Consider the following 9,718-nt stretch of genomic DNA (forward strand, 5'->3'; position numbering starts at 1 on the left):
GTTTTGTCCGAGTTAGGACTAGAGAAACAGATCTCTGTTGTTAGATGCTATAGCGTACCTCATGTCATCTGTGGTTAAAGACCCCGTAAATATCTATCCTGTTTGTCCCTGTTTGGTTCAAACCTATTTTCTAAGTGCTTTTTTTGCTCTCTCTCTCTCCACATGGCCAATGTTTTCATTCTCCCTAATTATGGGGTACCTAATATCATAAATCACTCTAAATACCGATTAACACGTCAGTCCCTATGCAACCTTGTCAACTGGAAAATACTCTCATCCCCCCCGTACGTGTTTTCTCCTTTCATGACAAATACGAATCCCGCGTGAGAGGGCCTTGTTCCCATATAGCAGCCCATTCCCTTCAAGTGAATATTACCTTTCCTTTTCCTCTAAGATTTTAAAAGTTTTCGGATTGTTTTTACACATGTGTATCCAGTATAGATATATTTCTGCAAAAAAAAAAGTTCATAGCATCTATTGAGTTGGAAAATTAATTAGACGACCTAATTGATTGTGCATGAGTTCCTCTGTGGAATGTGTTCTGCTGCTGTTGCACTTGTCCAGCACAGAAAATCTCAGCAGCTAATTCCTCTGGTCTTTTACTAGAAACTGACAATTAATTGAACATTAAAAAAACCCAAACAAACAAAAAACCCCTTCAAGGGTCTTAACACAAAAAACATTACATGAAAGATCTTCTCTTGTTTTATTCCAGTAATGCCAAGAGGCCTGAACTCAGCTTGAGGCTCCCTTTATCGTTCACAAAACACACAAGCCTGTGTCCCAAAGGCTGTGTAGTCTGAAGAGGAAAAAACCCCAACAGCATCCAGAGGTATTGGCAGCCCCACGTTACATGTGGGGAGCTAATATACAGGGAGATTAAGTCACTTGTGTAAGGACGTACAGGGAGTCTGTAGCGGAGTCTGAAACTGAACCCAGGTCATCTCAGTCCCAGCCAAGTGTCTCAACCACAAGACTATCCCTCCTCTTCAGTATGTCAGTGTAGAAAGTAGGCCAAAAAGCAGTTTCCATCCTTTTATACACAGCATTTTGTAAGGCTGTGAAGTATTATGTATTAGACAGGCATCTGGATCAACAGCAGTTTCTGCGGATACTTTTATCTGTAAACAGAAGCAAAGCCTGTAAGGGCTTTGTAAATTTTACATAAATTATTATTTTATCTATGAATAGCATAGTTAAATCTATAAATACTATACTTAATTTCAAGGCATTTTAATGATTTTTTTAAGAACGGAAAATGTATTTAAAGGACTCCTGTGTTCTGTGGCTCTCTAATTTTCGTATGTTTTAGGTTCTGGTACTACTCATACATGATGATGCGTTAGCAGTGATGCGTAGCTGTGCCAGGCTATGTAGTGTGTAACGCAGTGCGGTGTAAACTGAGAAAGGGAGGCTTGGGTCGCATGACAGGCTAACGCACCCGTGTTACTCAAAGGTTAAGTACTCCTGTGTTGGGAATCAGCGAGGCTTGCCGTTTGCTGACCTAAATCTGAGTGATTCCTATTATGCTGAGTATTTACTTACCTTTTGGAGAATCTCTGTATAGCCAGAGCGTAACAAAACTTCTGCTTTAATCTTTTGCACCCCAAATGGAAGAGAAAAAAAAAAGTGCAAGTATGTGCAGATATATATGCACATATATCCATCATCCTCCTTCAACCGGGATCTCCCATTTTTGTATGAAATCAGCATTCCTGTGTTGAAGTATACAAAGAACAGGCCAGAGCTGTTCGTTCCCCTCAGTGCCCTAGTTAGCTATTCACAGACACCTGGCTCATTTGCTGAACCCCTGATTCCTTTCTCCCACGTCCCCCAACTAAAAATTACTTATCTGGTTCTCACTGACGTATGTTCTGGAGCACCACTTTTATGAACTCCATTAATTGAAACCATTAATTCCAGATGTGCTGTGCATTTACACAGAAAAACTTCAGTGATTGTCATGGCAAAAAATAAAAAAATCAGCTTTGAAGGACCGCTGGGATTTATGTGGCATGGAGGTGAGAGAAACCTTGTTTTTCAACCCCAAATCTCTAAAATAAGTAGTGAGAAATCATCCAAAACTGTACGGCGATCAGTGTAATGGACCGTTCAGTACAAACTGCAGTTTCCAAGATTCTGATGCTATTCCCCGTGAGCACATAATTAGTAAAATACAATTGGAGTGTGTCACTTTTGGTTGAGCCAGTATGGCCTGGCTTTTGGAAAGAGGCCTCTGAAGCTGGGTGGATCTCTCTCTTCCCCTCACCCCCCCCCCCCCAGTGCTGGCTGTTTTCTGCGTGTGGGTGTGTGCACGTACAGTCACAGGCAATGGGATTCCCCCACTGAATTGTCATTCTTTCATCAAAGTCAACGAGTCTGACCCTTTAGTTGTAACTGAGACCTGGACTTCAGGCTGGATGTCCATGTCTGGGCACCTACAAAACCAACAAGTCCTATCTAATAGGGAGGAAACAGAAACCTGTTAGGATTTCAGTCTCAGAGCTTGAATGTTCATGCTCAAGGCACTCAGGCTGGTGACTGCTTCCCAAGTTTTACTTATTTGCCCCATGTGTGGAGGCAAATGAAATCTTAGGGCCTGACATTCCCATCAACAGGTAGCAGAGATGCCGGTTTCCAGTGCTGAGGTAAAAATAGATCTGCAGTACCTGTTACACTAAAATAATGTATACACAGCAAGTGTGAGAGATAAGAAAAGGCTAAAGGGCATCATCACAGATGCTACTAAAAAGTTAAGACATGTTAAACAATATGCTAAGAATGTGAAGTTGCTTGCATTTTGAGTAAAAGCACAAAAAGTTTCCCGTATTTGCTTAGAATATTCATGGTAATTTGAAGTCTTTAGAAAGACTTGCAGTTGTTCTCAACCAATATATTAAGTTAAAAAAAAAAAAACTTTGCTCTTCATTACATCGCGAACAGGAGAGTCAGTAAAGACCTTTTGCTCTTCTTGCCTGCAGCGTGCAAGTAAGAAGAGAACTTGACCCTAAGTTTGATAATTGCCTGTGGATTCATATTTTTTTTTTCGGTTTTAAGATAATTAAGTATTATTAGTCCTGTACTCTCTCACTGCTTGGGAAAATCAGGCTTTTGATGTGGTTTTAACAAAGAGTATTTAATTGACAATTGTCATAAATAGTTTCTGTAATCCTTGGATTAAAGATACGATGGATGCAGTCACTTGCGGCCTGTCATTCATTGACTTTGGGGGACATCCACTCGTTAGTGCTAAGCACAGAGAAGACTCCTTCAACCAAGTGGTCAATGAGGACAGGAATGACAGTAGACCTTAAAGAAATAATATGAGTTTACTTTTTTAAATTAAATACTAATATATCTGATGTTCATTGGCTCTTTCCAATAAATATAGAAGTTTAGAGGCTCTGTGAGCATCTTAGATTTTCTGAAGATCATTCACAGTTAGCAACAGAGCAATTTAATGCTTTAGTAACTATTACAGGAAAGTGTTAAAGAAGAGAGAACCCTAGACTTGCTGAAAACCTGTAAAATCCAAACACGACCAGAAGAATAACAACTGAGATGTAGGGTCCGTAGTCATATCTCCAGAATTGTACAAAAGAGTAAGAGTAATGAAACACACGAGTGTTAGCCTCTTGTGTGCTTTATATTGGTGGGCATAATACATACATTTAATAAAATTATACTTGCTTAGTTGAAAGCACTTGTGAGTCAAGAGTTAGATCATTTGCCTTCTTGGAAAGAGATGTTTCCTACTTCTAGCAATAGGTATCGAATACCTGAGATAATTCCAGAATTACAGCATGTATTCTGTAACATTTCATCAGAGATACCATCAGACTTATTCAGAGTTAAGTAGCGCATGTTATTACTGTGTGTATTTTTGGACCACAGTCTTAATGCAAATCCCATATCTGTGGTTCTGCAAAATGAGCCAGATTCTGGTCATGATTACACTGGTGTACACAGAGAGTGATGCCACGGTTTCATTGAGGAAGGAATCTGATCCTGTAACACAGAGGGTTGCGTGGTATTTCAATTAAGTAGTTGATGTGTTTCACCATAGAGTTGGAGGTGAGATACTCATGTCTGAAGCAATTTTTGTACATTATTGACTTAAATTTGTAACACTTTCTGAGATTTTTCAGGGGGTTATTGTGCAGTCACAAAATTAAATACTTGTTAAAATATTTCTGTGAAAATCAAAATACTGTATGTTGTCATTGTTTTTCAGATATTTTTTGTGTCTTTTTAGCTGGCTATTTACAACGTAAAACTCTGTGTTACAACCTTACTCAAAAAGAACAGTATTAGTTATTCCAAAGTCTTCAGGCTAGTAAAAAAAAAATAATTTCAGTATTTACATCACATCAAATCCATCATCACTAAAATCATACCACTACAAATACATGTATGAGAGAAGTATTGAGAATACGAAAACCTGGGCAAGTGCCTGGCTGAAGAAATTTGGTCAGGGAACTGTCTGCCATGTGGAGAAGAGTCTTCATGGGAATACAATCTGCGTGCCCCTTGCTTTCGTTCGGCTGAAGTTTTCCACTGCCATAATTTCTCAGGAGTGCTGGTCCTTCTGGGTTATGAAAAAGAGGGAGCTTGCTTAGGACAAGCCAGATGATTCCTGGCAGCTGTTATAAAGGAGTAAGAAGAAATTGTTGATTGCTCTAATTACCTTGTTAAAATAGCTGCCAGGACTTTAGAAGTTCTGCATTCTGTTAGGACCACAAAAGTGATTTGTCCATGTGTCATTATGATAATATATACTTACCAACACCCAAACCATCGTTATTACATTTACTGCCTTCCCTTTAAGTGGAAGCGAGTTGACTTCTCACCATTCCGGCTGTTTTACTCATTGTATTTCACTTAGCTTGAGCAGTGGAATTGGCTCCCTGCCTCCCTCTCACCTCCCCTTTTTATTTATAACCCGTTTTCAGTTCTGGACTGAGTTTCATTCCAGTGCTCTGCAGTTGTATTGTGTTTCATGACACTGCAGAGGAACATTTATATTCTAGAAAAAAAAAGGCTATTTCTATGTATCGTACCACTCCCTCTCCTTTTTAAATGTGAGCACTACCTCTTTAAATCCTGTGTGTTGCATTGTCTGAAAGCCTTTTCCCTTTCTTTGGATGTTGGTCTCTTTAATATGCTGTAAGTCGTTAGGATCTATTTTTCTTACACAGTTTGCACAACTTTTGGATAGTCTCGGTTATTTTATAGTCAGTGTCTAGTGGAGCCAAAGAGAAGAAATAAACAGAGCTCGTCTGCTAGCTTTGTCTTTACCTTGCTATTTAATAGTTAAAACTTTGTGGTATGTTAAGAGAGTTTCTATAACGTGGCACTTCTTAAGAACTCTTTTTAAAAAGTAGTAATACGCTTCAGCCAACTTGTTCTTTTTAAGTGAAACTTCCAGAGTTCTTCAATTGAATCCATTCTCCTTAATAATCATCTGGTCTTGACAATAAATATGTCACCAAAGTTAGTTACTTTTTTGCGAAAAGAGAGATGGAAATCAACTCAGAATTTTATTTCATTGTTGCTAGCCTGTGAAAGAAATTGGAAAAATTAAAATCTGCAAAGAAATGTTCCTTTGTAGCTTACACAGCAAAGTAGGGTGGGTTAGAGTTTGTCAGGTAACTGATTATTCAGAAATGAGAAGCTATTCTGCATTTAGCTGCATTGCTTACTGTTTTCTTCATCATGGAAAAGAATAAAATGTGGTAACAATTTTCTGTATCTGGACTGCTGCCGCACATAATTTGGAACAACAGAGCTAAAGCCTTGATTTTGGTGAAATGCTTAGTCTGCGTGTTGGATTAAAATGTGTGCAACAAATCACTCCAATTCTATAATAATTTTTTGAACATTATTTTTTTATTTTATTACTGTAATGTTATTACTTTTCAGTTACAGACTTCGAGAACTGGGTCAGTTGCAAGAACAAAATTGGCATGAAAGTAGTTGTATATTTGTTCTTGAAAATGGATTGCCAAAATACTTTTGAAAATGGTCAGCCTGAATTGTTCTGTACATCAAATGCAACTGATAATGTTAGTCTCAGGTGGTTAGTAAGCTCTTATTTAGAAGTCCTGTTTTTTAACCAGTATCCTAGGAAGACTAGATAATATTTGCTAGATAGACATGTTAAACAGATCATCTGTGCAGAAACGGATTTGTGAAGCAGCTTACGGAATGGAAAATAAATTTAGGCTGAAGTGTGCCAGCAAGTCAATATATGAGAACAATTTGCAACAAGCAAAGGTGAGGAAGACATGCAGAAATGGGGTCATCAGAATCATGATTAGAGGGTAGTATTCCTGGGGCTGGAATATGTGAGGCAGTAACTAACTTTTGTGGCTGACTAATACAGAATAAAGAGTTGTGATACCAGTGGAAGTTATTTATTGCGAGTGTTAGATATGCTTCCATGGATGTTTTTTACTCTTGTTAAAATAACGAGAGGGAACTTGGAGCTGTGATCTGTCCGCGGCACAGCTGTGGTATTTTGAGACATTGCTGCTGCCAGATTTATACCCCTGCCAGAAACAGTGCCCGAACGGTTGCACTCCGAGTCCCCAGTTCCAGTGACATCTTAGCACTAGCCGGTGTTAACTCTCAGCAGTTCGAGCTCTGTGCTGCACTGTGCGCTGAAGCAGCTGGGGAAGGGTCTTGTTAACATGTGAAGCCATCTCTGGCACTGGAAGGGAGCAGACAGAAGTGGCACGGTGATAATTTCTTCACATACCACAGCTAAACCTACCAAACCTCATTGGTAAGAAGTATTAGACATCGTAGGAAGTAAGTTTTAAAATATTTACAAAGTTTTGTTTTCTTTCCTTCTGAACGCCCTCTGATATCTTTGCCATGTACTTTCCAATGATGACACGTTGGGATCTGAGTGGGGTGAGTAATGGTGTCTGACTGGGGGGAGGACAGGACAGGACAGGGAGTGCTTAACAGTGAGTAATTATTTAAGGAAATGGCCCGTGTGGAAGCAAGAGTGTTGTGATTGGATGCATTTATCAACTGGCATGTCAGTGTCACCTGTGGATGGAGAATTATTGTGTCTGACTTTTCAAATGGTTGGAAGTCAGTGCATTGAGCTAACGTGGGAATGTTGTGTTGCGTGTCTGGTCTTGATTCAGTCCGTGAAGTGAGATGTGCGACATGTCCCCTATTAGGAAAGTCGGAGGTAAATAATGGTTATCCCGTGGGTTCCTGAGCATGGTCATTCAGTCTTCCGACCAGCACTTAAAAGCCACGAAGTCCTGTATGCAAAACATGATTTCATGATAGCCTACAAGCAACAGAAAGGGACATTTTGCAAGTGAAAATGGAGTTATGAGCGCATTGCCCTTCCCTATTTCTCTGGTACAGTGGCACACACAGGTTTGCATTAATCTTTTGGGAGGGGTATGTGTGTAAAACATTCTGTTTGTTCTCTCTGTCCTTATCAGGAGATTTTAGTGTGTCTGAAAATACCCAGTATCACTTTGAAGGACATTTGGCAATGCTAAACCTTTGTGTTCTGTAACTCTCTGTGCTATGGTGGTGTTTACTGCTACAGTCAGCTTGGTCATGCCGTGCTTTTGTGTCAGTTCTGAGACTGTAATTCTTGGAATTTTACTGCAAAAATTCTCGTTTCAGGCACAGGAGATCCTGCCTCCTGAAAGGAGGCACATGGTGTTTTTCTCCGTCATCTTTAAATGTATTGCTACCTTCTCTGAAGAGAGTAAAATGGTTGAAGTACAGTGAAACATACAGTGATGGAAGCTGTGTTTTTCCATTAACAGTATAGTTGTTTGTATAGTGAGAGGTATCGTATGGTTTCCAATCCTGTCAAGAAACACGGCTTTCTCAAAGAACTAAAATTTTAAGAGATGGCATTTCTTACCATATCTACGCTGCCATTGTGTCACCACTTATTTCAGATTTTAGACCAGAATATCTGATACACATTTCTTCCATTCCTGGTTTTTAAACTCGGGAAAAGTGATAGGAGTTTTGTTTGTGCAAGCGCACCTGAATCAGCTGAGGTAAATGTGCATATTTTTAGGATTCACCTAAGATTCTTCGTCATGGCTCAGTGAAAGCTAATTTTTTAAAACACTGTCTTTATCCCTGTTCCAAAAACATAATTTGCTTGATGTCATTCTCATAATCTAGTTGAAGATGTCCCCCCCCCAACAGCAGAGGGGTTGGACTAGATGACCTTTAAAGGTCCCTTCCAACCCAAACTATTCTGTGATCTATATCATTCTTATTGGTGATATTTGAGTTGATACATTCAGAGTTCCCTTCTCCCCCATTAATTTTTCCCATATATAAGTGTCCAGCCACTGGACATTTTTGGAAACTCCTTTGGAAATCCCATCATCTGTTTTTCTAATCCTAAACCTGCTTCTTCTAATCTAAAAGTTGTGTTTAAGGCAAATTTTCCCACTCTATAACAGAGATGTGATATCTTTTCTTATATATAGCATTCTCAGCACCTGCCATTCCAGGCCAGGGAAAGATGGAAGCTCAATTCTCATACTGTTCCTGCACCCGACTGCAGAGTGCTGCATTTTAATTACCCAGTATTTTTTTCTGCTTGTAACTGCGTAGTTACTAGTTCTCTCACCATTTAAAATTCCTGTTTAAGAATGCCACTGAAATACAGAATTGCTGTAAAATTCTTTTTTTTCCATTAGAAAAACACATTTTGGATGCTTGAGAAAAAATAGTTGAAATTTGCCTGAATTTGTGGATCATGAGGATTCTGCTACTTGAAACTCAGACCGCCAACATTTTAGCTTGCATTATTCTTTGGCTGTGTGAGATCAGTTTCCAAAAGAGCATTCTCAGGTACAACTGGTTGTGATTCTCTTTTCTGATGGCTGGCCAAGCAGTGGCATGGGCTGTCAAGTGCAGTGGGTCACACGTGAGCGGCGCTGAGTAGGCTTTGCAGAGATGAGACTGTGTTTCTGCCTTGTGCAGTCTCACTGCCAATGTTCGTCTTTGATCCCCAGCTGGTAAAAAAAACAACAACCAACCAACCTACCAAACTGCAGAAACAAAAACGCTGCTAGGCAGGAAAGTAAGTTGTAATAAAGATCAGCTTTAAGATACTTCACTTGCCTTAGAGCCCTTTCTGACCTTCCTTTCGTTCTTTGTATGATAATGGAATGAATATTCCTTTCTTTCCCTTTTCCCCTCTACTAAGGAAGGGGAAAGTTGCCAGTTTGCATTGCTGAGGGTGGTTTCAGTTACACAGCAGTCTTGGCTGGATTTGGGGGTTCATGCAGAATTTACCCATGTGGAGTGCTAACAGCTAGGAGGAATGCTTCCTCCCTCCAAGCAACGTTCTGGGTTTGCTGCTCAGCCAGTGTGCAGCACAAGGTGCTGTGCGAGCTGTGCATGCGGTGTGCCGAGAACTGGAAAAGCAGCACTCATTTTATCGTTATCCATTTCTTTATGATGGCAAGAGATGGCGTTTTCCTGCTTTCAGTAATGAGATCTTGATCATGGTAAGATAAATGCTGGCTTGCTAGGGTCCCATCCTTCGACCTTTGCGCCCGTTCAGTTTCCATTTATTTTAACAAGGGTGGAGTCGTCTGTCAAACTCCCTAACAGGTGGTTATCAGTTTGCAAAATCAGGCTGTTAATTTGAAATACCATGAACTCTTTATAGGAGATTTATAAGGAATGAATCTTGGAGGAA

The 9,718-nt window shown here is 39.8% G+C and overlaps 1 protein-coding gene across 1 annotated transcript in view; it reads left to right on the plus strand.

The window, feature by feature from the left end:
• Positions 1-9,718, plus strand: part of FBN1 (fibrillin 1) — a 141,841-nt gene that overhangs the window by 26,617 nt on the left and 105,506 nt on the right. The window lies entirely within an intron of this gene.

The sequence above is a fragment of the Pygoscelis adeliae genome, unplaced genomic scaffold (genome assembly GCF_000699105.1).
Source record: "Pygoscelis adeliae isolate BGI_AS28 unplaced genomic scaffold, ASM69910v1 Scaffold318, whole genome shotgun sequence".
In the NCBI taxonomy this organism is placed as follows: domain Eukaryota; kingdom Metazoa; phylum Chordata; class Aves; order Sphenisciformes; family Spheniscidae; genus Pygoscelis; species Pygoscelis adeliae.